Source organism: Schistocerca gregaria, chromosome 8, assembly GCF_023897955.1.
Source record: "Schistocerca gregaria isolate iqSchGreg1 chromosome 8, iqSchGreg1.2, whole genome shotgun sequence".
NCBI lineage: Eukaryota > Metazoa > Arthropoda > Insecta > Orthoptera > Acrididae > Schistocerca > Schistocerca gregaria.
In genome coordinates this window covers 110,781,184-110,804,304 of record NC_064927.1, presented here as the reverse complement: position 1 = coordinate 110,804,304, position 23,121 = coordinate 110,781,184, and the positions used below count along the sequence as shown (strand labels likewise).

General features: G+C 52.5%; 43 non-coding genes across 43 annotated transcripts; 18 read left to right on the top strand and 25 right to left on the bottom strand.

Annotated features, from left to right (window-relative positions):
* Positions 1–312: 312 nt before the first annotated feature.
* Trnam-cau (transfer RNA methionine (anticodon CAU)) lies at positions 313–384 on the top strand. Its single transcript has one exon. It is a non-coding gene; the product is annotated as a tRNA-Met (tRNA).
* Positions 385–590: 206 nt separating this feature from the next.
* Trnad-guc (transfer RNA aspartic acid (anticodon GUC)) lies at positions 591–662 on the bottom strand. Its single transcript has one exon. It is a non-coding gene; the product is annotated as a tRNA-Asp (tRNA).
* A 101-nt stretch (positions 663–763) lies between these two features.
* Trnai-uau (transfer RNA isoleucine (anticodon UAU)) lies at positions 764–855 on the bottom strand. The gene is given in 2 exon segments: positions 764–799; positions 818–855. It is a non-coding gene; the product is annotated as a tRNA-Ile (tRNA).
* Positions 856–1,593: 738 nt separating this feature from the next.
* On the top strand, positions 1,594–1,665 carry Trnam-cau (transfer RNA methionine (anticodon CAU)). The gene has a single exon. It is a non-coding gene; the product is annotated as a tRNA-Met (tRNA).
* A 206-nt stretch (positions 1,666–1,871) lies between these two features.
* Positions 1,872–1,943, bottom strand: Trnad-guc (transfer RNA aspartic acid (anticodon GUC)). Its single transcript has one exon. It is a non-coding gene; the product is annotated as a tRNA-Asp (tRNA).
* A 930-nt stretch (positions 1,944–2,873) lies between these two features.
* On the top strand, positions 2,874–2,945 carry Trnam-cau (transfer RNA methionine (anticodon CAU)). Its single transcript has one exon. It is a non-coding gene; the product is annotated as a tRNA-Met (tRNA).
* Positions 2,946–3,151: 206 nt separating this feature from the next.
* Trnad-guc (transfer RNA aspartic acid (anticodon GUC)) lies at positions 3,152–3,223 on the bottom strand. Its single transcript has one exon. It is a non-coding gene; the product is annotated as a tRNA-Asp (tRNA).
* A 101-nt stretch (positions 3,224–3,324) lies between these two features.
* Trnai-uau (transfer RNA isoleucine (anticodon UAU)) lies at positions 3,325–3,416 on the bottom strand. Its single transcript is given in 2 exon segments — positions 3,325–3,360; positions 3,379–3,416. It is a non-coding gene; the product is annotated as a tRNA-Ile (tRNA).
* Positions 3,417–4,154: 738 nt separating this feature from the next.
* Positions 4,155–4,226, top strand: Trnam-cau (transfer RNA methionine (anticodon CAU)). The gene has a single exon. It is a non-coding gene; the product is annotated as a tRNA-Met (tRNA).
* A 206-nt stretch (positions 4,227–4,432) lies between these two features.
* Positions 4,433–4,504, bottom strand: Trnad-guc (transfer RNA aspartic acid (anticodon GUC)). Its single transcript has one exon. It is a non-coding gene; the product is annotated as a tRNA-Asp (tRNA).
* Positions 4,505–4,605: 101 nt separating this feature from the next.
* On the bottom strand, positions 4,606–4,697 carry Trnai-uau (transfer RNA isoleucine (anticodon UAU)). The gene is given in 2 exon segments: positions 4,606–4,641; positions 4,660–4,697. It is a non-coding gene; the product is annotated as a tRNA-Ile (tRNA).
* A 738-nt stretch (positions 4,698–5,435) lies between these two features.
* Positions 5,436–5,507, top strand: Trnam-cau (transfer RNA methionine (anticodon CAU)). Its single transcript has one exon. It is a non-coding gene; the product is annotated as a tRNA-Met (tRNA).
* A 206-nt stretch (positions 5,508–5,713) lies between these two features.
* Positions 5,714–5,785, bottom strand: Trnad-guc (transfer RNA aspartic acid (anticodon GUC)). The gene has a single exon. It is a non-coding gene; the product is annotated as a tRNA-Asp (tRNA).
* A 930-nt stretch (positions 5,786–6,715) lies between these two features.
* Trnam-cau (transfer RNA methionine (anticodon CAU)) lies at positions 6,716–6,787 on the top strand. The gene has a single exon. It is a non-coding gene; the product is annotated as a tRNA-Met (tRNA).
* A 206-nt stretch (positions 6,788–6,993) lies between these two features.
* Trnad-guc (transfer RNA aspartic acid (anticodon GUC)) lies at positions 6,994–7,065 on the bottom strand. Its single transcript has one exon. It is a non-coding gene; the product is annotated as a tRNA-Asp (tRNA).
* Positions 7,066–7,995: 930 nt separating this feature from the next.
* On the top strand, positions 7,996–8,067 carry Trnam-cau (transfer RNA methionine (anticodon CAU)). Its single transcript has one exon. It is a non-coding gene; the product is annotated as a tRNA-Met (tRNA).
* A 206-nt stretch (positions 8,068–8,273) lies between these two features.
* Trnad-guc (transfer RNA aspartic acid (anticodon GUC)) lies at positions 8,274–8,345 on the bottom strand. Its single transcript has one exon. It is a non-coding gene; the product is annotated as a tRNA-Asp (tRNA).
* A 101-nt stretch (positions 8,346–8,446) lies between these two features.
* Positions 8,447–8,538, bottom strand: Trnai-uau (transfer RNA isoleucine (anticodon UAU)). The gene is given in 2 exon segments: positions 8,447–8,482; positions 8,501–8,538. It is a non-coding gene; the product is annotated as a tRNA-Ile (tRNA).
* Positions 8,539–9,276: 738 nt separating this feature from the next.
* Positions 9,277–9,348, top strand: Trnam-cau (transfer RNA methionine (anticodon CAU)). The gene has a single exon. It is a non-coding gene; the product is annotated as a tRNA-Met (tRNA).
* A 206-nt stretch (positions 9,349–9,554) lies between these two features.
* On the bottom strand, positions 9,555–9,626 carry Trnad-guc (transfer RNA aspartic acid (anticodon GUC)). The gene has a single exon. It is a non-coding gene; the product is annotated as a tRNA-Asp (tRNA).
* A 930-nt stretch (positions 9,627–10,556) lies between these two features.
* Trnam-cau (transfer RNA methionine (anticodon CAU)) lies at positions 10,557–10,628 on the top strand. Its single transcript has one exon. It is a non-coding gene; the product is annotated as a tRNA-Met (tRNA).
* Positions 10,629–10,834: 206 nt separating this feature from the next.
* Positions 10,835–10,906, bottom strand: Trnad-guc (transfer RNA aspartic acid (anticodon GUC)). Its single transcript has one exon. It is a non-coding gene; the product is annotated as a tRNA-Asp (tRNA).
* Positions 10,907–11,836: 930 nt separating this feature from the next.
* Positions 11,837–11,908, top strand: Trnam-cau (transfer RNA methionine (anticodon CAU)). Its single transcript has one exon. It is a non-coding gene; the product is annotated as a tRNA-Met (tRNA).
* Positions 11,909–12,114: 206 nt separating this feature from the next.
* On the bottom strand, positions 12,115–12,186 carry Trnad-guc (transfer RNA aspartic acid (anticodon GUC)). Its single transcript has one exon. It is a non-coding gene; the product is annotated as a tRNA-Asp (tRNA).
* A 930-nt stretch (positions 12,187–13,116) lies between these two features.
* On the top strand, positions 13,117–13,188 carry Trnam-cau (transfer RNA methionine (anticodon CAU)). The gene has a single exon. It is a non-coding gene; the product is annotated as a tRNA-Met (tRNA).
* Positions 13,189–13,394: 206 nt separating this feature from the next.
* Positions 13,395–13,466, bottom strand: Trnad-guc (transfer RNA aspartic acid (anticodon GUC)). Its single transcript has one exon. It is a non-coding gene; the product is annotated as a tRNA-Asp (tRNA).
* Positions 13,467–13,567: 101 nt separating this feature from the next.
* Trnai-uau (transfer RNA isoleucine (anticodon UAU)) lies at positions 13,568–13,659 on the bottom strand. The gene is given in 2 exon segments: positions 13,568–13,603; positions 13,622–13,659. It is a non-coding gene; the product is annotated as a tRNA-Ile (tRNA).
* A 738-nt stretch (positions 13,660–14,397) lies between these two features.
* On the top strand, positions 14,398–14,469 carry Trnam-cau (transfer RNA methionine (anticodon CAU)). The gene has a single exon. It is a non-coding gene; the product is annotated as a tRNA-Met (tRNA).
* Positions 14,470–14,848: 379 nt separating this feature from the next.
* On the bottom strand, positions 14,849–14,940 carry Trnai-uau (transfer RNA isoleucine (anticodon UAU)). Its single transcript is given in 2 exon segments — positions 14,849–14,884; positions 14,903–14,940. It is a non-coding gene; the product is annotated as a tRNA-Ile (tRNA).
* A 738-nt stretch (positions 14,941–15,678) lies between these two features.
* On the top strand, positions 15,679–15,750 carry Trnam-cau (transfer RNA methionine (anticodon CAU)). The gene has a single exon. It is a non-coding gene; the product is annotated as a tRNA-Met (tRNA).
* A 206-nt stretch (positions 15,751–15,956) lies between these two features.
* Positions 15,957–16,028, bottom strand: Trnad-guc (transfer RNA aspartic acid (anticodon GUC)). Its single transcript has one exon. It is a non-coding gene; the product is annotated as a tRNA-Asp (tRNA).
* Positions 16,029–16,958: 930 nt separating this feature from the next.
* Positions 16,959–17,030, top strand: Trnam-cau (transfer RNA methionine (anticodon CAU)). The gene has a single exon. It is a non-coding gene; the product is annotated as a tRNA-Met (tRNA).
* A 206-nt stretch (positions 17,031–17,236) lies between these two features.
* Positions 17,237–17,308, bottom strand: Trnad-guc (transfer RNA aspartic acid (anticodon GUC)). Its single transcript has one exon. It is a non-coding gene; the product is annotated as a tRNA-Asp (tRNA).
* Positions 17,309–18,238: 930 nt separating this feature from the next.
* Positions 18,239–18,310, top strand: Trnam-cau (transfer RNA methionine (anticodon CAU)). Its single transcript has one exon. It is a non-coding gene; the product is annotated as a tRNA-Met (tRNA).
* Positions 18,311–18,516: 206 nt separating this feature from the next.
* Trnad-guc (transfer RNA aspartic acid (anticodon GUC)) lies at positions 18,517–18,588 on the bottom strand. Its single transcript has one exon. It is a non-coding gene; the product is annotated as a tRNA-Asp (tRNA).
* Positions 18,589–18,689: 101 nt separating this feature from the next.
* Positions 18,690–18,781, bottom strand: Trnai-uau (transfer RNA isoleucine (anticodon UAU)). The gene is given in 2 exon segments: positions 18,690–18,725; positions 18,744–18,781. It is a non-coding gene; the product is annotated as a tRNA-Ile (tRNA).
* Positions 18,782–19,519: 738 nt separating this feature from the next.
* Trnam-cau (transfer RNA methionine (anticodon CAU)) lies at positions 19,520–19,591 on the top strand. Its single transcript has one exon. It is a non-coding gene; the product is annotated as a tRNA-Met (tRNA).
* Positions 19,592–19,970: 379 nt separating this feature from the next.
* On the bottom strand, positions 19,971–20,062 carry Trnai-uau (transfer RNA isoleucine (anticodon UAU)). Its single transcript is given in 2 exon segments — positions 19,971–20,006; positions 20,025–20,062. It is a non-coding gene; the product is annotated as a tRNA-Ile (tRNA).
* A 738-nt stretch (positions 20,063–20,800) lies between these two features.
* Trnam-cau (transfer RNA methionine (anticodon CAU)) lies at positions 20,801–20,872 on the top strand. Its single transcript has one exon. It is a non-coding gene; the product is annotated as a tRNA-Met (tRNA).
* A 206-nt stretch (positions 20,873–21,078) lies between these two features.
* Positions 21,079–21,150, bottom strand: Trnad-guc (transfer RNA aspartic acid (anticodon GUC)). The gene has a single exon. It is a non-coding gene; the product is annotated as a tRNA-Asp (tRNA).
* Positions 21,151–22,080: 930 nt separating this feature from the next.
* Positions 22,081–22,152, top strand: Trnam-cau (transfer RNA methionine (anticodon CAU)). Its single transcript has one exon. It is a non-coding gene; the product is annotated as a tRNA-Met (tRNA).
* A 206-nt stretch (positions 22,153–22,358) lies between these two features.
* On the bottom strand, positions 22,359–22,430 carry Trnad-guc (transfer RNA aspartic acid (anticodon GUC)). Its single transcript has one exon. It is a non-coding gene; the product is annotated as a tRNA-Asp (tRNA).
* A 101-nt stretch (positions 22,431–22,531) lies between these two features.
* Trnai-uau (transfer RNA isoleucine (anticodon UAU)) lies at positions 22,532–22,623 on the bottom strand. Its single transcript is given in 2 exon segments — positions 22,532–22,567; positions 22,586–22,623. It is a non-coding gene; the product is annotated as a tRNA-Ile (tRNA).
* Positions 22,624–23,121: the final 498 nt, after the last annotated feature.

Here is a 23,121-nt window from a genome sequence, read left to right as displayed (position 1 = left end):
CCAGCTTCTGATCCTGGCACTGTCGGCATTTTGTTAGTTGCCAACGCGCAGCTCGGCAGTGGATTTCGTATGTCGCCGCATCGAGGAGTGCAGTGTTATTCCTGTGCATCTCGCAGCTGCATGTCGAGGTGATGGTGGTAAATGCCGCTGCCTGCAAGCGTCAGCGTAGCGTCAGTCGAGCAAAGTCGAGACAAGTCAAGCTGAGAGCTGTAGGAGATGTTGCGCAATTAAATGTACGCGTGTGAAAGCCACGCAGACAACACTGTCCAAGTGTCCCACGTGATGTGACGAAGAGCTAGAACACCCCCACACAGCAGAGTGGCGCAGTGGAAGCGTGCTGGGCCCATAACCCAGAGGTCCGTGGATCGAAACCACGCTCTGCTAAAATTATATCTTTTGCTGATTGTGTCGAGATCGATTACTACGCGTGGAGAGTCGGCATTAACAGCGAACCCCATAATTAGAAAGTGTGAGGAATGCGAGAACTACTTCCTACGATGTAGCATTTTGCAGCAAGTTAATGGCAAAGTTAATGCTCTTCCACCCCACACGCGCAACACTCGAGCAGATTTGTGAGATAAAAGTCGCGCCTCCCCGGCGGGGAATCGAACCCCGGTCTCCCGCGTGACAGGCGGGGATACTAACCACTATACTACCGAGGAAGACGCACCTACCGCATATAATGCACATTAAACTTGTTGGCGTAGCTGATACATCTGAAATCTAGCCTCCAGATGCTGTCAGCTGTTACGACATAAAAGTATGCCCCAGGTGAGGCTCGAACTCACAACCCCGGCATTGCTCACGGCTACTGCCTTATAAGTACCGTGCGCTAACCAATTGCGCCACTGGGGCTACAGCCAAACGCTCTCAATTAGCCATATTCACTTTGCTGCAAACCAGTGGTGGCCACAAATACATACGATCGCCACCTGCGGCCACACTGCGACTTTGGCACCTAACTACGAATGCTTCGTGCTATTCGTGTTTCATATGCTACGCTTACATGCACATCAACTGCCTCTAGTCAACGAAAAAACGCAGAAAAACGCGCGCCTTGCCTCCTGCTACCTGTCGAACAGCGGGCGCAGATATGTGGCAAGGTCCAAGCTCTGCAAGCGCACCGCGACCACGCCGCTGGACGAGAAGTGCCTTCCTTGGGAGCTTGCAGAGCCCTGAAGAACACGTTTCTTAGAGAGGTGCACTTGTCTCGTAGAACGAGACACAGTCTGTGGCCCTATGGCGCAAGGGATAACGCGTCTGACAACGGATCGGAAGATTCCAGCTTCTGATCCTGGCACTGTCGGCATTTTGTTAGTTGCCAACGCGCAGCTCGGCAGTGGATTTCGTATGTCGCCGCATCGAGGAGTGCAGTGTTATTCCTGTGCATCTCGCAGCTGCATGTCGAGGTGATGGTGGTAAATGCCGCTGCCTGCAAGCGTCAGCGTAGCGTCAGTCGAGCAAAGTCGAGACAAGTCAAGCTGAGAGCTGTAGGAGATGTTGCGCAATTAAATGTACGCGTGTGAAAGCCACGCAGACAACACTGTCCAAGTGTCCCACGTGATGTGACGAAGAGCTAGAACACCCCCACACAGCAGAGTGGCGCAGTGGAAGCGTGCTGGGCCCATAACCCAGAGGTCCGTGGATCGAAACCACGCTCTGCTAAAATTATATCTTTTGCTGATTGTGTCGAGATCGATTACTACGCGTGGAGAGTCGGCATTAACAGCGAACCCCATAATTAGAAAGTGTGAGGAATGCGAGAACTACTTCCTACGATGTAGCATTTTGCAGCAAGTTAATGGCAAAGTTAATGCTCTTCCACCCCACACGCGCAACACTCGAGCAGATTTGTGAGATAAGAGTCGCGCCTCCCCGGCGGGGAATCGAACCCCGGTCTCCCGCGTGACAGGCGGGGATACTAACCACTATACTACCGAGGAAGACGCACCTACCGCATATAATGCACATTAAACTTGTTGGCGTAGCTGATACATCTGAAATCTAGCCTCCAGATGCTGTCAGCTGTTACGACATAAAAGTATGCCCCAGGTGAGGCTCGAATTACAACCCCGGCATTGCTCACGGCTACTGCCTTATAAGTACCGTGCGCTAACCAATTGCGCCACTGGGGCTACAGCCAAACGCTCTCAATTAGCCATATTCACTTTGCTGCAAACCAGTGGTGGCCACAAATACATACGATCGCCACCTGCGGCCACACTGCGACTTTGGCACCTAACTACGAATGCTTCGTGCTATTCGTGTTTCATATGCTACGCTTACATGCACATCAACTGCCTCTAGTCAACGAAAAAACGCAGAAAAACGCGCGCCTTGCCTCCTGCTACCTGTCGAACAGCGGGCGCAGATATGTGGCAAGGTCCAAGCTCTGCAAGCGCACCGCGACCACGCCGCTGGACGAGAAGTGCCTTCCTTGGGAGCTTGCAGAGCCCTGAAGAACACGTTTCTTAGAGAGGTGCACTTGTCTCGTAGAACGAGACACAGTCTGTGGCCCTATGGCGCAAGGGATAACGCGTCTGACAACGGATCGGAAGATTCCAGCTTCTGATCCTGGCACTGTCGGCATTTTGTTAGTTGCCAACGCGCAGCTCGGCAGTGGATTTCGTATGTCGCCGCATCGAGGAGTGCAGTGTTATTCCTGTGCATCTCGCAGCTGCATGTCGAGGTGATGGTGGTAAATGCCGCTGCCTGCAAGCGTCAGCGTAGCGTCAGTCGCGCAAAGTCGAGACAAGTCAAGCTGAGAGCTGTAGGAGATGTTGCGCAATTAAATGTACGCGTGTGAAAGCCACGCAGACAACACTGTCCAAGTGTCCCACGTGATGTGACGAAGAGCTAGAACACCCCCACACAGCAGAGTGGCGCAGTGGAAGCGTGCTGGGCCCATAACCCAGAGGTCCGTGGATCGAAACCACGCTCTGCTAAAATTATATCTTTTGCTGATTGTGTCGAGATCGATTACTACGCGTGGAGAGTCGGCATTAACAGCGAACCCCATAATTAGAAAGTGTGAGGAATGCGAGAACTACTTCCTACGATGTAGCATTTTGCAGCAAGTTAATGGCAAAGTTAATGCTCTTCCACCCCACACGCGCAACACTCGAGCAGATTTGTGAGATAAAAATCGCGCCTCCCCGGCGGGGAATCGAACCCCGGTCTCCCGCGTGACAGGCGGGGATACTAACCACTATACTACCGAGGAAGACGCACCTACCGCATATAATGCACATTAAACTTGTTGGCGTAGCTGATACATCTGAAATCTAGCCTCCAGATGCTGTCAGCTGTTACGACATAAAAGTATGCCCCAGGTGAGGCTCGAACTCACAACCCCGGCATTGCTCACGGCTACTGCCTTATAAGTACCGTGCGCTAACCAATTGCGCCACTGGGGCTACAGCCAAACGCTCTCAATTAGCCATATTCACTTTGCTGCAAACCAGTGGTGGCCACAAATACATACGATCGCCACCTGCGGCCACACTGCGACTTTGGCACCTAACTACGAATGCTTCGTGCTATTCGTGTTTCATATGCTACGCTTACATGCACATCAACTGCCTCTAGTCAACGAAAAAACGCAGAAAAACGCGCGCCTTGCCTCCTGCTACCTGTCGAACAGCGGGCGCAGATATGTGGCAAGGTCCAAGCTCTGCAAGCGCACCGCGACCACGCCGCTGGACGAGAAGTGCCTTCCTTGGGAGCTTGCAGAGCCCTGAAGAACACGTTTCTTAGAGAGGTGCACTTGTCTCGTAGAACGAGACACAGTCCGTGGCCCTATGGCGCAAGGGATAACGCGTCTGACAACGGATCGGAAGATTCCAGCTTCTGATCCTGGCACTGTCGGCATTTTGTTAGTTGCCAACGCGCAGCTCGGCAGTGGATTTCGTATGTCGCCGCATCGAGGAGTGCAGTGTTATTCCTGTGCATCTCGCAGCTGCATGTCGAGGTGATGGTGGTAAATGCCGCTGCCTGCAAGCGTCAGCGTAGCGTCAGTCGAGCAAAGTCGAGACAAGTCAAGCTGAGAGCTGTAGGAGATGTTGCGCAATTAAATGTACGCGTGTGAAAGCCACGCAGACAACACTGTCCAAGTGTCCCACGTGATGTGACGAAGAGCTAGAACACCCCCACACAGCAGAGTGGCGCAGTGGAAGCGTGCTGGGCCCATAACCCAGAGGTCCGTGGATCGAAACCACGCTCTGCTAAAATTATATCTTTTGCTGATTGTGTCGAGATCGATTACTACGCGTGGAGAGTCGGCATTAACAGCGAACCCCATAATTAGAAAGTGTGAGGAATGCGAGAACTACTTCCTACGATGTAGCATTTTGCAGCAAGTTAATGGCAAAGTTAATGCTCTTCCACCCCACACGCGCAACACTCGAGCAGATTTGTGAGATAAAAATCGCGCCTCCCCGGCGGGGAATCGAACCCCGGTCTCCCGCGTGACAGGCGGGGATACTAACCACTATACTACCGAGGAAGACGCACCTACCGCATATAATGCACATTAAACTTGTTGGCGTAGCTGATACATCTGAAATCTAGCCTCCAGATGCTGTCAGCTGTTACGACATAAAAGTATGCCCCAGGTGAGGCTCGAACTCACAACCCCGGCATTGCTCACGGCTACTGCCTTATAAGTACCGTGCGCTAACCAATTGCGCCACTGGGGCTACAGCCAAACGCTCTCAATTAGCCATATTCACTTTGCTGCAAACCAGTGGTGGCCACAAATACATACGATCGCCACCTGCGGCCACACTGCGACTTTGGCACCTAACTACGAATGCTTCGTGCTATTCGTGTTTCATATGCTACGCTTACATGCACATCAACTGCCTCTAGTCAACGAAAAAACGCAGAAAAACGCGCGCCTTGCCTCCTGCTACCTGTCGAACAGCGGGCGCAGATATGTGGCAAGGTCCAAGCTCTGCAAGCGCACCGCGACCACGCCGCTGGACGAGAAGTGCCTTCCTTGGGAGCTTGCAGAGCCCTGAAGAACACGTTTCTTAGAGAGGTGCACTTGTCTCGTAGAACGAGACACAGTCCGTGGCCCTATGGCGCAAGGGATAACGCGTCTGACAACGGATCGGAAGATTCCAGCTTCTGATCCTGGCACTGTCGGCATTTTGTTAGTTGCCAACGCGCAGCTCGGCAGTGGATTTCGTATGTCGCCGCATCGAGGAGTGCAGTGTTATTCCTGTGCATCTCGCAGCTGCATGTCGAGGTGATGGTGGTAAATGCCGCTGCCTGCAAGCGTCAGCGTAGCGTCAGTCGAGCAAAGTCGAGACAAGTCAAGCTGAGAGCTGTAGGAGATGTTGCGCAATTAAATGTACGCGTGTGAAAGCCACGCAGACAACACTGTCCAAGTGTCCCACGTGATGTGACGAAGAGCTAGAACACCCCCACACAGCAGAGTGGCGCAGTGGAAGCGTGCTGGGCCCATAACCCAGAGGTCCGTGGATCGAAACCACGCTCTGCTAAAATTATATCTTTTGCTGATTGTGTCGAGATCGATTACTACGCGTGGAGAGTCGGCATTAACAGCGAACCCCATAATTAGAAAGTGTGAGGAATGCGAGAACTACTTCCTACGATGTAGCATTTTGCAGCAAGTTAATGGCAAAGTTAATGCTCTTCCACCCCACACGCGCAACACTCGAGCAGATTTGTGAGATAAAAGTCGCGCCTCCCCGGCGGGGAATCGAACCCCGGTCTCCCGCGTGACAGGCGGGGATACTAACCACTATACTACCGAGGAAGACGCACCTACCGCATATAATGCACATTAAACTTGTTGGCGTAGCTGATACATCTGAAATCTAGCCTCCAGATGCTGTCAGCTGTTACGACATAAAAGTATGCCCCAGGTGAGGCTCGAATTACAACCCCGGCATTGCTCACGGCTACTGCCTTATAAGTACCGTGCGCTAACCAATTGCGCCACTGGGGCTACAGCCAAACGCTCTCAATTAGCCATATTCACTTTGCTGCAAACCAGTGGTGGCCACAAATACATACGATCGCCACCTGCGGCCACACTGCGACTTTGGCACCTAACTACGAATGCTTCGTGCTATTCGTGTTTCATATGCTACGCTTACATGCACATCAACTGCCTCTAGTCAACGAAAAAACGCAGAAAAACGCGCGCCTTGCCTCCTGCTACCTGTCGAACAGCGGGCGCAGATATGTGGCAAGGTCCAAGCTCTGCAAGCGCACCGCGACCACGCCGCTGGACGAGAAGTGCCTTCCTTGGGAGCTTGCAGAGCCCTGAAGAACACGTTTCTTAGAGAGGTGCACTTGTCTCGTAGAACGAGACACAGTCCGTGGCCCTATGGCGCAAGGGATAACGCGTCTGACAACGGATCGGAAGATTCCAGCTTCTGATCCTGGCACTGTCGGCATTTTGTTAGTTGCCAACGCGCAGCTCGGCAGTGGATTTCGTATGTCGCCGCATCGAGGAGTGCAGTGTTATTCCTGTGCATCTCGCAGCTGCATGTCGAGGTGATGGTGGTAAATGCCGCTGCCTGCAAGCGTCAGCGTAGCGTCAGTCGAGCAAAGTCGAGACAAGTCAAGCTGAGAGCTGTAGGAGATGTTGCGCAATTAAATGTATGCGTGTGAAAGCCACGCAGACAACACTGTCCAAGTGTCCCACGTGATGTGACGAAGAGCTAGAACACCCCCACACAGCAGAGTGGCGCAGTGGAAGCGTGCTGGGCCCATAACCCAGAGGTCCGTGGATCGAAACCACGCTCTGCTAAAATTATATCTTTTGCTGATTGTGTCGAGATCGATTACTACGCGTGGAGAGTCGGCATTAACAGCGAACCCCATAATTAGAAAGTGTGAGGAATGCGAGAACTACTTCCTACGATGTAGCATTTTGCAGCAAGTTAATGGCAAAGTTAATGCTCTTCCACCCCACACGCGCAACACTCGAGCAGATTTGTGAGATAAAAGTCGCGCCTCCCCGGCGGGGAATCGAACCCCGGTCTCCCGCGTGACAGGCGGGGATACTAACCACTATACTACCGAGGAAGACGCACCTACCGCATATAATGCACATTAAACTTGTTGGCGTAGCTGATACATCTGAAATCTAGCCTCCAGATGCTGTCAGCTGTTACGACATAAAAGTATGCCCCAGGTGAGGCTCGAATTACAACCCCGGCATTGCTCACGGCTACTGCCTTATAAGTACCGTGCGCTAACCAATTGCGCCACTGGGGCTACAGCCAAACGCTCTCAATTAGCCATATACACTAGATCGCGTGTTAGTGGTGGCCACAAATACATACGATCGCCACCTGCGGCCACACTGCGACTTTGGCACCTAACTACGAATGCTTCGTGCTATTCGTGTTTCATATGCTACGCTTACATGCACATCAACTGCCTCTAGTCAACGAAAAAACGCAGAAAAACGCGCGCCTTGCCTCCTGCTACCTGTCGAACAGCGGGCGCAGATATGTGGCAAGGTCCAAGCTCTGCAAGCGCACCGCGACCACGCCGCTGGACGAGAAGTGCCTTCCTTGGGAGCTTGCAGAGCCCTGAAGAACACGTTTCTTAGAGAGGTGCACTTGTCTCGTAGAACGAGACACAGTCTGTGGCCCTATGGCGCAAGGGATAACGCGTCTGACAACGGATCGGAAGATTCCAGCTTCTGATCCTGGCACTGTCGGCATTTTGTTAGTTGCCAACGCGCAGCTCGGCAGTGGATTTCGTATGTCGCCGCATCGAGGAGTGCAGTGTTATTCCTGTGCATCTCGCAGCTGCATGTCGAGGTGATGGTGGTAAATGCCGCTGCCTGCAAGCGTCAGCGTAGCGTCAGTCGAGCAAAGTCGAGACAAGTCAAGCTGAGAGCTGTAGGAGATGTTGCGCAATTAAATGTACGCGTGTGAAAGCCACGCAGACAACACTGTCCAAGTGTCCCACGTGATGTGACGAAGAGCTAGAACACCCCCACACAGCAGAGTGGCGCAGTGGAAGCGTGCTGGGCCCATAACCCAGAGGTCCGTGGATCGAAACCACGCTCTGCTAAAATTATATCTTTTGCTGATTGTGTCGAGATCGATTACTACGCGTGGAGAGTCGGCATTAACAGCGAACCCCATAATTAGAAAGTGTGAGGAATGCGAGAACTACTTCCTACGATGTAGCATTTTGCAGCAAGTTAATGGCAAAGTTAATGCTCTTCCACCCCACACGCGCAACACTCGAGCAGATTTGTGAGATAAAAATCGCGCCTCCCCGGCGGGGAATCGAACCCCGGTCTCCCGCGTGACAGGCGGGGATACTAACCACTATACTACCGAGGAAGACGCACCTACCGCATATAATGCACATTAAACTTGTTGGCGTAGCTGATACATCTGAAATCTAGCCTCCAGATGCTGTCAGCTGTTACGACATAAAAGTATGCCCCAGGTGAGGCTCGAACTCACAACCCCGGCATTGCTCACGGCTACTGCCTTATAAGTACCGTGCGCTAACCAATTGCGCCACTGGGGCTACAGCCAAACGCTCTCAATTAGCCATATTCACTTTGCTGCAAACCAGTGGTGGCCACAAATACATACGATCGCCACCTGCGGCCACACTGCGACTTTGGCACCTAACTACGAATGCTTCGTGCTATTCGTGTTTCATATGCTACGCTTACATGCACATCAACTGCCTCTAGTCAACGAAAAAACGCAGAAAAACGCGCGCCTTGCCTCCTGCTACCTGTCGAACAGCGGGCGCAGATATGTGGCAAGGTCCAAGCTCTGCAAGCGCACCGCGACCACGCCGCTGGACGAGAAGTGCCTTCCTTGGGAGCTTGCAGAGCCCTGAAGAACACGTTTCTTAGAGAGGTGCACTTGTCTCGTAGAACGAGACACAGTCCGTGGCCCTATGGCGCAAGGGATAACGCGTCTGACAACGGATCGGAAGATTCCAGCTTCTGATCCTGGCACTGTCGGCATTTTGTTAGTTGCCAACGCGCAGCTCGGCAGTGGATTTCGTATGTCGCCGCATCGAGGAGTGCAGTGTTATTCCTGTGCATCTCGCAGCTGCATGTCGAGGTGATGGTGGTAAATGCCGCTGCCTGCAAGCGTCAGCGTAGCGTCAGTCGAGCAAAGTCGAGACAAGTCAAGCTGAGAGCTGTAGGAGATGTTGCGCAATTAAATGTATGCGTGTGAAAGCCACGCAGACAACACTGTCCAAGTGTCCCACGTGATGTGACGAAGAGCTAGAACACCCCCACACAGCAGAGTGGCGCAGTGGAAGCGTGCTGGGCCCATAACCCAGAGGTCCGTGGATCGAAACCACGCTCTGCTAAAATTATATCTTTTGCTGATTGTGTCGAGATCGATTACTACGCGTGGAGAGTCGGCATTAACAGCGAACCCCATAATTAGAAAGTGTGAGGAATGCGAGAACTACTTCCTACGATGTAGCATTTTGCAGCAAGTTAATGGCAAAGTTAATGCTCTTCCGCCCCACACGCGCAACACTCGAGCAGATTTGTGAGATAAAAGTCGCGCCTCCCCGGCGGGGAATCGAACCCCGGTCTCCCGCGTGACAGGCGGGGATACTAACCACTATACTACCGAGGAAGACGCACCTACCGCATATAATGCACATTAAACTTGTTGGCGTAGCTGATACATCTGAAATCTAGCCTCCAGATGCTGTCAGCTGTTACGACATAAAAGTATGCCCCAGGTGAGGCTCGAATTACAACCCCGGCATTGCTCACGGCTACTGCCTTATAAGTACCGTGCGCTAACCAATTGCGCCACTGGGGCTACAGCCAAACGCTCTCAATTAGCCATATTCACTTTGCTGCAAACCAGTGGTGGCCACAAATACATACGATCGCCACCTGCGGCCACACTGCGACTTTGGCACCTAACTACGAATGCTTCGTGCTATTCGTGTTTCATATGCTACGCTTACATGCACATCAACTGCCTCTAGTCAACGAAAAAACGCAGAAAAACGCGCGCCTTGCCTCCTGCTACCTGTCGAACAGCGGGCGCAGATATGTGGCAAGGTCCAAGCTCTGCAAGCGCACCGCGACCACGCCGCTGGACGAGAAGTGCCTTCCTTGGGAGCTTGCAGAGCCCTGAAGAACACGTTTCTTAGAGAGGTGCACTTGTCTCGTAGAACGAGACACAGTCCGTGGCCCTATGGCGCAAGGGATAACGCGTCTGACAACGGATCGGAAGATTCCAGCTTCTGATCCTGGCACTGTCGGCATTTTGTTAGTTGCCAACGCGCAGCTCGGCAGTGGATTTCGTATGTCGCCGCATCGAGGAGTGCAGTGTTATTCCTGTGCATCTCGCAGCTGCATGTCGAGGTGATGGTGGTAAATGCCGCTGCCTGCAAGCGTCAGCGTAGCGTCAGTCGAGCAAAGTCGAGACAAGTCAAGCTGAGAGCTGTAGGAGATGTTGCGCAATTAAATGTATGCGTGTGAAAGCCACGCAGACAACACTGTCCAAGTGTCCCACGTGATGTGACGAAGAGCTAGAACACCCCCACACAGCAGAGTGGCGCAGTGGAAGCGTGCTGGGCCCATAACCCAGAGGTCCGTGGATCGAAACCACGCTCTGCTAAAATTATATCTTTTGCTGATTGTGTCGAGATCGATTACTACGCGTGGAGAGTCGGCATTAACAGCGAACCCCATAATTAGAAAGTGTGAGGAATGCGAGAACTACTTCCTACGATGTAGCATTTTGCAGCAAGTTAATGGCAAAGTTAATGCTCTTCCACCCCACACGCGCAACACTCGAGCAGATTTGTGAGATAAAAGTCGCGCCTCCCCGGCGGGGAATCGAACCCCGGTCTCCCGCGTGACAGGCGGGGATACTAACCACTATACTACCGAGGAAGACGCACCTACCGCATATAATGCACATTAAACTTGTTGGCGTAGCTGATACATCTGAAATCTAGCCTCCAGATGCTGTCAGCTGTTACGACATAAAAGTATGCCCCAGGTGAGGCTCGAATTACAACCCCGGCATTGCTCACGGCTACTGCCTTATAAGTACCGTGCGCTAACCAATTGCGCCACTGGGGCTACAGCCAAACGCTCTCAATTAGCCATATTCACTTTGCTGCAAACCAGTGGTGGCCACAAATACATACGATCGCCACCTGCGGCCACACTGCGACTTTGGCACCTAACTACGAATGCTTCGTGCTATTCGTGTTTCATATGCTACGCTTACATGCACATCAACTGCCTCTAGTCAACGAAAAAACGCAGAAAAACGCGCGCCTTGCCTCCTGCTACCTGTCGAACAGCGGGCGCAGATATGTGGCAAGGTCCAAGCTCTGCAAGCGCACCGCGACCACGCCGCTGGACGAGAAGTGCCTTCCTTGGGAGCTTGCAGAGCCCTGAAGAACACGTTTCTTAGAGAGGTGCACTTGTCTCGTAGAACGAGACACAGTCCGTGGCCCTATGGCGCAAGGGATAACGCGTCTGACAACGGATCGGAAGATTCCAGCTTCTGATCCTGGCACTGTCGGCATTTTGTTAGTTGCCAACGCGCAGCTCGGCAGTGGATTTCGTATGTCGCCGCATCGAGGAGTGCAGTGTTATTCCTGTGCATCTCGCAGCTGCATGTCGAGGTGATGGTGGTAAATGCCGCTGCCTGCAAGCGTCAGCGTAGCGTCAGTCGAGCAAAGTCGAGACAAGTCAAGCTGAGAGCTGTAGGAGATGTTGCGCAATTAAATGTATGCGTGTGAAAGCCACGCAGACAACACTGTCCAAGTGTCCCACGTGATGTGACGAAGAGCTAGAACACCCCCACACAGCAGAGTGGCGCAGTGGAAGCGTGCTGGGCCCATAACCCAGAGGTCCGTGGATCGAAACCACGCTCTGCTAAAATTATATCTTTTGCTGATTGTGTCGAGATCGATTACTACGCGTGGAGAGTCGGCATTAACAGCGAACCCCATAATTAGAAAGTGTGAGGAATGCGAGAACTACTTCCTACGATGTAGCATTTTGCAGCAAGTTAATGGCAAAGTTAATGCTCTTCCACCCCACACGCGCAACACTCGAGCAGATTTGTGAGATAAAAGTCGCGCCTCCCCGGCGGGGAATCGAACCCCGGTCTCCCGCGTGACAGGCGGGGATACTAACCACTATACTACCGAGGAAGACGCACCTACCGCATATAATGCACATTAAACTTGTTGGCGTAGCTGATACATCTGAAATCTAGCCTCCAGATGCTGTCAGCTGTTACGACATAAAAGTATGCCCCAGGTGAGGCTCGAATTACAACCCCGGCATTGCTCACGGCTACTGCCTTATAAGTACCGTGCGCTAACCAATTGCGCCACTGGGGCTACAGCCAAACGCTCTCAATTAGCCATATTCACTTTGCTGCAAACCAGTTGTGGCCACAAATACATACGATCGCCACCTGCGGCCACACTGCGACTTTGGCACCTAACTACGAATGCTTCGTGCTATTCGTGTTTCATATGCTACGCTTACATGCACATCAACTGCCTCTAGTCAACGAAAAAACGCAGAAAAACGCGCGCCTTGCCTCCTGCTACCTGTCGAACAGCGGGCGCAGATATGTGGCAAGGTCCAAGCTCTGCAAGCGCACCGCGACCACGCCGCTGGACGAGAAGTGCCTTCCTTGGGAGCTTGCAGAGCCCTGAAGAACACGTTTCTTAGAGAGGTGCACTTGTCTCGTAGAACGAGACACAGTCTGTGGCCCTATGGCGCAAGGGATAACGCGTCTGACAACGGATCGGAAGATTCCAGCTTCTGATCCTGGCACTGTCGGCATTTTGTTAGTTGCCAACGCGCAGCTCGGCAGTGGATTTCGTATGTCGCCGCATCGAGGAGTGCAGTGTTATTCCTGTGCATCTCGCAGCTGCATGTCGAGGTGATGGTGGTAAATGCCGCTGCCTGCAAGCGTCAGCGTAGCGTCAGTCGAGCAAAGTCGAGACAAGTCAAGCTGAGAGCTGTAGGAGATGTTGCGCAATTAAATGTACGCGTGTGAAAGCCACGCAGACAACACTGTCCAAGTGTCCCACGTGATGTGACGAAGAGCTAGAACACCCCCACACAGCAGAGTGGCGCAGTGGAAGCGTGCTGGGCCCATAACCCAGTGGTCCGTGGATCGAAACCACGCTCTGCTAAAATTATATCTTTTGCTGATTGTGTCGAGATCGATTACTACGCGTGGAGAGTCGGCATTAACAGCGAACCCCATAATTAGAAAGTGTGAGGAATGCGAGAACTACTTCCTACGATGTAGCATTTTGCAGCAAGTTAATGGCAAAGTTAATGCTCTTCCACCCCACACGCGCAACACTCGAGCAGATTTGTGAGATAAAAATCGCGCCTCCCCGGCGGGGAATCGAACCCCGGTCTCCCGCGTGACAGGCGGGGATACTAACCACTATACTACCGAGGAAGACGCACCTACCGCATATAATGCACATTAAACTTGTTGGCGTAGCTGATACATCTGAAATCTAGCCTCCAGATGCTGTCAGCTGTTACGACATAAAAGTATGCCCCAGGTGAGGCTCGAACTCACAACCCCGGCATTGCTCACGGCTACTGCCTTATAAGTACCGTGCGCTAACCAATTGCGCCACTGGGGCTACAGCCAAACGCTCTCAATTAGCCATATTCACTTTGCTGCAAACCAGTGGTGGCCACAAATACATACGATCGCCACCTGCGGCCACACTGCGACTTTGGCACCTAACTACGAATGCTTCGTGCTATTCGTGTTTCATATGCTACGCTTACATGCACATCAACTGCCTCTAGTCAACGAAAAAACGCAGAAAAACGCGCGCCTTGCCTCCTGCTACCTGTCGAACAGCGGGCGCAGATATGTGGCAAGGTCCAAGCTCTGCAAGCGCACCGCGACCACGCCGCTGGACGAGAAGTGCCTTCCTTGGGAGCTTGCAGAGCCCTGAAGAACACGTTTCTTAGAGAGGTGCACTTGTCTCGTAGAACGAGACACAGTCCGTGGCCCTATGGCGCAAGGGATAACGCGTCTGACAACGGATCGGAAGATTCCAGCTTCTGATCCTGGCACTGTCGGCATTTTGTTAGTTGCCAACGCGCAGCTCGGCAGTGGATTTCGTATGTCGCCGCATCGAGGAGTGCAGTGTTATTCCTGTGCATCTCGCAGCTGCATGTCGAGGTGATGGTGGTAAATGCCGCTGCCTGCAAGCGTCAGCGTAGCGTCAGTCGAGCAAAGTCGAGACAAGTCAAGCTGAGAGCTGTAGGAGATGTTGCGCAATTAAATGTACGCGTGTGAAAGCCACGCAGACAACACTGTCCAAGTGTCCCACGTGATGTGACGAAGAGCTAGAACACCCTCACACAGCAGAGTGGCGCAGTGGAAGCGTGCTGGGCCCATAACCCAGAGGTCCGTGGATCGAAACCACGCTCTGCTAAAATTATATCTTTTGCTGATTTTGTCGAGATCGATTACTACGCGTGGAGAGTCGGCATTAACAGCGAACCCCATAATTAGAAAGTGTGAGGAATGCGAGAACTACTTCCTACGATGTAGCATTTTGCAGCAAGTTAATGGCAAAGTTAATGCTCTTCCGCCCCACACGCGCAACACTCGAGCAGATTTGTGAGATAAAAATCGCGCCTCCCCGGCGGGGAATCGAACCATGGTCTCCCGCGTGACAGGCGGGGATACTAACCACTATACTACCGAGGAAGACGCACCTACCGCGTATAATGCACATTAAACTTGTTGGCGTAGCTGATACATCTGAAATCTAGCCTCCAGATGCTGTCAGCTGTTACGACATAAAAGTATGCCCCAGGTGAGGCTCAAACTCACAACCCCGGCATTGCTCACGGCTACTGCCTTATAAGTACCGTGCGCTAACCAATTGCGCCACTGGGGCTACAGCCAAACGCTCTCAATTAGCCATATTCACTTTGCTGCAAACCAGTGGTGGCCACAAATACATACGATCGCCACCTGCGGCCACACTGCTACTTTGGCACCTAACTACGAATGCTTCGTGCTATTCGTGTTTCATATGCTACGCTTACATGCACATCAACTGCCTCTAGTCAACGAAAAAACGCAGAAAAACGCGCGCCTTGCCTCCTGCTACCTGTCGAACAGCGGGCGCAGATATGTGGCAAGGTCCAAGCTCTGCAAGCGCACCGCGACCACGCCGCTGGACGAGAAGTGCCTTCCTTGGGAGCTTGCAGAGCCCTGAAGAACACGTTTCTTAGAGAGGTGCACTTGTCTCGTAGAACGAGACACAGTCTGTGGCCCTATGGCGCAAGGGATAACGCGTCTGACAACGGATCGGAAGATTCCAGCTTCTGATCCTGGCACGGTCGGCAATTTGTTAGTTGCCAACGCGCAGCTCGGCAGTGGATTTCGTATGTCGCCGCATCGAGGAGTGCAGTGTTATTCCTGTGCATCTCGCAGCTGCATGTCGAGGTGATGGTGGTAAATGCCGCTGCCTGCAAGCGTCAGCGTAGCGTCAGTCGAGCAAAGTCGAGACAAGTCAAGCTGAGAGCTGTAGGAGATGTTGCGCAATTAAATGTACGCGTGTGAAAGCCACGCAGACAACACTGTCCAAGTGTCCCACGTGATGTGACGAAGAGCTAGAACACCCCCACACAGCAGAGTGGCGCAGTGGAAGCGTGCTGGGCCCATAACCCAGAGGTCCGTGGATCGAAACCACGCTCTGCTAAAATTATATCTTTTGCTGATTGTGTCGAGATCGATTACTACGCGTGGAGAGTCGGCATTAACAGCGAACCCCATAATTAGAAAGTGTGAGGAATGCGAGAACTACTTCCTACGATGTAGCATTTTGCAGCAAGTTAATGGCAAAGTTAATGCTCTTCCACCCCACACGCGCAACACTCGAGCAGATTTGTGAGATAAAAATCGCGTCTCCCCGGCGGGGAATCGAACCCCGGTCTCCCGCGTGACAGGCGGGGATACTAACCACTATTCTACCGAGGAAGTCGCACCTACCGCATATAATGCACATTAAACTTGTTGGCGTAGCTGATACATCTGAAATCTAGCCTCCAGATGCTGTCAGCTGTTACGACATAAAAGTATGCCCCAGGTGAGGCTCGAATTACAACCCCGGCATTGCTCACGGCTACTGCCTTATAAGTACCGTGCGCTAACCAATTGCGCCACTGGGGCTACAGCCAAACGCTCTCAATTAGCCATATTCACTTTGCTGCAAACCAGTGGTGGCCACAAATACATACGATCGCCACCTGCGGCCACACTGCGACTTTGGCACCTAACTACGAATGCTTCGTGCTATTCGTGTTTCATATGCTACGCTTACATGCACATCAACTGCCTCTAGTCAACGAAAAAACGCAGAAAAACGCGCGCCTTGCCTCCTGCTACCTGTCGAACAGCGGGCGCAGATATGTGGCAAGGTCCAAGCTCTGCAAGCGCACCGCGACCACGCCGCTGGACGAGAAGTGCCTTCCTTGGGAGCTTGCAGAGCCCTGAAGAACACGTTTCTTAGAGAGGTGCACTTGTCTCGTAGAACGAGACACAGTCCGTGGCCCTATGGCGCAAGGGATAACGCGTCTGACAACGGATCGGAAGATTCCAGCTTCTGATCCTGGCACTGTCGGCATTTTGTTAGTTGCCAACGCGCAGCTCGGCAGTGGATTTCGTATGTCGCCGCATCGAGGAGTGCAGTGTTATTCCTGTGCATCTCGCAGCTGCATGTCGAGGTGATGGTGGTAAATGCCGCTGCCTGCAAGCGTCAGCGTAGCGTCAGTCGAGCAAAGTCGAGACAAGTCAAGCTGAGAGCTGTAGGAGATGTTGCGCAATTAAATGTACGCGTGTGAAAGCCACGCAGACAACACTGTCCAAGTGTCCCACGTGATGTGACGAAGAGCTAGAACACCCCCACACAGCAGAGTGGCGCAGTGGAAGCGTGCTGGGCCCATAACCCAGAGGTCCGTGGATCGAAACCACGCTCTGCTAAAATTATATCTTTTGCTGATTGTGTCGAGATCGATTACTACGCGTGGAGAGTCGGCATTAACAGCGAACCCCATAATTAGAAAGTGTGAGGAATGCGAGAACTACTTCCTACGATGTAGCATTTTGCAGCAAGTTAATGGCAAAGTTAATGCTCTTCCACCCCACACGCGCAACACTCGAGCAGATTTGTGAGATAAAAGTCGCGCCTCCCCGGCGGGGAATCGAACCCCGGTCTCCCGCGTGACAGGCGGGGATACTAACCACTATACTACCGAGGAAGACGCACCTACCGCATATAATGCACATTAAACTTGTTGGCGTAGCTGATACATCTGAAATCTAGCCTCCAGATGCTGTCAGCTGTTACGACATAAAAGTATGCCCCAGGTGAGGCTCGAATTACAACCCCGGCATTGCTCACGGCTACTGCCTTATAAGTACCGTGCGCTAACCAATTGCGCCACTGGGGCTACAGCCAAACGCTCTCAATTAGCCATATTCACTTTGCTGCAAACCAGTGGTGGCCACAAATACATACGATCGCCACCTGCGGCCACACTGCGACTTTGGCACCTAACTACGAATGCTTCGTGCTATTCGTGTTTCATATGCTACGCTTACATGCACATCAACTGCCTCTAGTCAACGAAAAAACGCAGAAAAACGCGCGCCTTGCCTCCTGCTACCTGTCGAACAGCGGGCGCAGATATGTGGCAAGGTCCAAGCTCTGCAAGCGCACCGCGACCACGCCGCTGGACGAGAAGTGCCTTCCTTGGGAGCTTGCAGAGCCCTGAAGAACACGTTTCTTAGAGAGGTGCACTTGTCTCGTAGAACGAGACACAGTCTGTGGCCCTATGGCGCAAGGGATAACGCGTCTGACAACGGATCGGAAGATTCCAGCTTCTGATCCTGGCACTGTCGGCATTTTGTTAGTTGCCAACGCGCAGCTCGGCAGTGGATTTCGTATGTCGCCGCATCGAGGAGTGCAGTGTTATTCCTGTGCATCTCGCAGCTGCATGTCGAGGTGATGGTGGTAAATGCCGCTGCCTGCAAGCGTCAGCGTAGCGTCAGTCGAGCAAAGTCGAGACAAGTCAAGCTGAGAGCTGTAGGAGATGTTGCGCAATTAAATGTACGCGTGTGAAAGCCACGCAGACAACACTGTCCAAGTGTCCCACGTGATGTGACGAAGAGCTAGAACACCCCCACACAGCAGAGTGGCGCAGTGGAAGCGTGCTGGGCCCATAACCCAGAGGTCCGTGGATCGAAACCACGCTCTGCTAAAATTATATCTTTTGCTGATTGTGTCGAGATCGATTACTACGCGTGGAGAGTCGGCATTAACAGCGAACCCCATAATTAGAAAGTGTGAGGAATGCGAGAACTACTTCCTACGATGTAGCATTTTGCAGCAAGTTAATGGCAAAGTTAATGCTCTTCCACCCCACACGCGCAACACTCGAGCAGATTTGTGAGATAAAAATCGCGCCTCCCCGGCGGGGAATCGAACCCCGGTCTCCCGCGTGACAGGCGGGGATACTAACCACTATACTACCGAGGAAGACGCACCTACCGCATATAATGCACATTAAACTTGTTGGCGTAGCTGATACATCTGAAATCTAGCCTCCAGATGCTGTCAGCTGTTACGACATAAAAGTATGCCCCAGGTGAGGCTCGAACTCACAACCCCGGCATTGCTCACGGCTACTGCCTTATAAGTACCGTGCGCTAACCAATTGCGCCACTGGGGCTACAGCCAAACGCTCTCAATTAGCCATATTCACTTTGCTGCAAACCAGTGGTGGCCACAAATACATACGATCGCCACCTGCGGCCACACTGCGACTTTGGCACCTAACTACGAATGCTTCGTGCTATTCGTGTTTCATATGCTACGCTTACATGCACATCAACTGCCTCTAGTCAACGAAAAAACGCAGAAAAACGCGCGCCTTGCCTCCTGCTACCTGTCGAACAGCGGGCGCAGATATGTGGCAAGGTCCAAGCTCTGCAAGCGCACCGCGACCACGCCGCTGGACGAGAAGTGCCTTCCTTGGGAGCTTGCAGAGCCCTGAAGAACACGTTTCTTAGAGAGGTGCACTTGTCTCGTAGAACGAGACACAGTCCGTGGCCCTATGGCGCAAGGGATAACGCGTCTGACAACGGATCGGAAGATTCCAGCTTCTGATCCTGGCACTGTCGGCATTTTGTTAGTTGCCAACGCGCAGCTCGGCAGTGGATTTCGTATGTCGCCGCATCGAGGAGTGCAGTGTTATTCCTGTGCATCTCGCAGCTGCATGTCGAGGTGATGGTGGTAAATGCCGCTGCCTGCAAGCGTCAGCGTAGCGTCAGTCGAGCAAAGTCGAGACAAGTCAAGCTGAGAGCTGTAGGAGATGTTGCGCAATTAAATGTACGCGTGTGAAAGCCACGCAGACAACACTGTCCAAGTGTCCCACGTGATGTGACGAAGAGCTAGAACACCCCCACACAGCAGAGTGGCGCAGTGGAAGCGTGCTGGGCCCATAACCCAGAGGTCCGTGGATCGAAACCACGCTCTGCTAAAATTATATCTTTCGCTGATTTTGTCGAGATCGATTACTACGCGTGGAGAGTCGGCATTAACAGCGAACCCCATAATTAGAAAGTGTGAGGAATGCGAGAACTACTTCCTACGATGTAGCATTTTGCAGCAAGTTAATGGCAAAGTTAATGCTCTTCCGCCCCACACGCGCAACACTCGAGCAGATTTGTGAGATAAAAATCGCGCCTCCCCGGCGGGGAATCGAACCATGGTCTCCCGCGTGACAGGCGGGGATACTAACCACTATACTACCGAGGAAGACGCACCTACCGCGTATAATGCACATTAAACTTGTTGGCGTAGCTGATACATCTGAAATCTAGCCTCCAGATGCTGTCAGCTGTTACGACATAAAAGTATGCCCCAGGTGAGGCTCAAACTCACAACCCCGGCATTGCTCACGGCTACTGCCTTATAAGTACCGTGCGCTAACCAATTGCGCCACTGGGGCTACAGCCAAACGCTCTCAATTAGCCATATTCACTTTGCTGCAAACCAGTGGTGGCCACAAATACATACGATCGCCACCTGCGGCCACACTGCTACTTTGGCACCTAACTACGAATGCTTCGTGCTATTCGTGTTTCATATGCTACGCTTACATGCACATCAACTGCCTCTAGTCAACGAAAAAACGCAGAAAAACGCGCGCCTTGCCTCCTGCTACCTGTCGAACAGCGGGCGCAGATATGTGGCAAGGTCCAAGCTCTGCAAGCGCACCGCGACCACGCCGCTGGACGAGAAGTGCCTTCCTTGGGAGCTTGCAGAGCCCTGAAGAACACGTTTCTTAGAGAGGTGCACTTGTCTCGTAGAACGAGACACAGTCTGTGGCCCTATGGCGCAAGGGATAACGCGTCTGACAACGGATCGGAAGATTCCAGCTTCTGATCCTGGCACGGTCGGCAATTTGTTAGTTGCCAACGCGCAGCTCGGCAGTGGATTTCGTATGTCGCCGCATCGAGGAGTGCAGTGTTATTCCTGTGCATCTCGCAGCTGCATGTCGAGGTGATGGTGGTAAATGCCGCTGCCTGCAAGCGTCAGCGTAGCGTCAGTCGAGCAAAGTCGAGACAAGTCAAGCTGAGAGCTGTAGGAGATGTTGCGCAATTAAATGTACGCGTGTGAAAGCCACGCAGACAACACTGTCCAAGTGTCCCACGTGATGTGACGAAGAGCTAGAACACCCCCACACAGCAGAGTGGCGCAGTGGAAGCGTGCTGGGCCCATAACCCAGAGGTCCGTGGATCGAAACCACGCTCTGCTAAAATTATATCTTTTGCTGATTGTGTCGAGATCGATTACTACGCGTGGAGAGTCGGCATTAACAGCGAACCCCATAATTAGAAAGTGTGAGGAATGCGAGAACTACTTCCTACGATGTAGCATTTTGCAGCAAGTTAATGGCAAAGTTAATGCTCTTCCACCCCACACGCGCAACACTCGAGCAGATTTGTGAGATAAAAATCGCGCCTCCCCGGCGGGGAATCGAACCCCGGTCTCCCGCGTGACAGGCGGGGATACTAACCACTATTCTACCGAGGAAGTCGCACCTACCGCATATAATGCACATTAAACTTGTTGGCGTAGCTGATACATCTGAAATCTAGCCTCCAGATGCTGTCAGCTGTTACGACATAAAAGTATGCCCCAGGTGAGGCTCGAATTACAACCCCGGCATTGCTCACGGCTACTGCCTTATAAGTACCGTGCGCTAACCAATTGCGCCACTGGGGCTACAGCCAAACGCTCTCAATTAGCCATATTCACTTTGCTGCAAACCAGTGGTGGCCACAAATACATACGATCGCCACCTGCGGCCACACTGCGACTTTGGCACCTAACTACGAATGCTTCGTGCTATTCGTGTTTCATATGCTACGCTTACATGCACATCAACTGCCTCTAGTCAACGAAAAAACGCAGAAAAACGCGCGCCTTGCCTCCTGCTACCTGTCGAACAGCGGGCGCAGATATGTGGCAAGGTCCAAGCTCTGCAAGCGCACCGCGACCACGCCGCTGGACGAGAAGTGCCTTCCTTGGGAGCTTGCAGAGCCCTGAAGAACACGTTTCTTAGAGAGGTGCACTTGTCTCGTAGAACGAGACACAGTCTGTGGCCCTATGGCGCAAGGGATAACGCGTCTGACAACGGATCGGAAGATTCCAGCTTCTGATCCTGGCACTGTCGGCATTTTGTTAGTTGCCAACGCGCAGCTCGGCAGTGGATTTCGTATGTCGCCGCATCGAGGAGTGCAGTGTTATTCCTGTGCATCTCGCAGCTGCATGTCGAGGTGATGGTGGTAAATGCCGCTGCCTGCAAGCGTCAGCGTAGCGTCAGTCGAGCAAAGTCGAGACAAGTCAAGCTGAGAGCTGTAGGAGATGTTGCGCAATTAAATGTACGCGTGTGAAAGCCACGCAGACAACACTGTCCAAGTGTCCCACGTGATGTGACGAAGAGCTAGAACACCCCCACACAGCAGAGTGGCGCAGTGGAAGCGTGCTGGGCCCATAACCCAGAGGTCCGTGGATCGAAACCACGCTCTGCTAAAATTATATCTTTTGCTGATTGTGTCGAGATCGATTACTACGCGTGGAGAGTCGGCATTAACAGCGAACCCCATAATTAGAAAGTGTGAGGAATGCGAGAACTACTTCCTACGATGTAGCATTTTGCAGCAAGTTAATGGCAAAGTTAATGCTCTTCCACCCCACACGCGCAACACTCGAGCAGATTTGTGAGATAAAAATCGCGCCTCCCCGGCGGGGAATCGAACCCCGGTCTCCCGCGTGACAGGCGGGGATACTAACCACTATACTACCGAGGAAGACGCACCTACCGCATATAATGCACATTAAACTTGTTGGCGTAGCTGATACATCTGAAATCTAGCCTCCAGATGCTGTCAGCTGTTACGACATAAAAGTATGCCCCAGGTGAGGCTCGAACTCACAACCCCGGCATTGCTCACGGCTACTGCCTTATAAGTACCGTGCGCTAACCAATTGCGCCACTGGGGCTACAGCCAAACGCTCTCAATTAGCCATATTCACTTTGCTGCAAACCAGTGGTGGCCACAAATACATACGATCGCCACCTGCGGCCACACTGCGACTTTGGCACCTAACTACGAATGCTTCGTGCTATTCGTGTTTCATATGCTACGCTTACATGCACATCAACTGCCTCTAGTCAACGAAAAAACGCAGAAAAACGCGCGCCTTGCCTCCTGCTACCTGTCGAACAGCGGGCGCAGATATGTGGCAAGGTCCAAGCTCTGCAAGCGCACCGCGACCACGCCGCTGGACGAGAAGTGCCTTCCTTGGGAGCTTGCAGAGCCCTGAAGAACACGTTTCTTAGAGAGGTGCACTTGTCTCGTAGAACGAGACACAGTCCGTGGCCCTATGGCGCAAGGGATAACGCGTCTGACAACGGATCGGAAGATTCCAGCTTCTGATCCTGGCACTGTCGGCATTTTGTTAGTTGCCAACGCGCAGCTCGGCAGTGGATTTCGTATG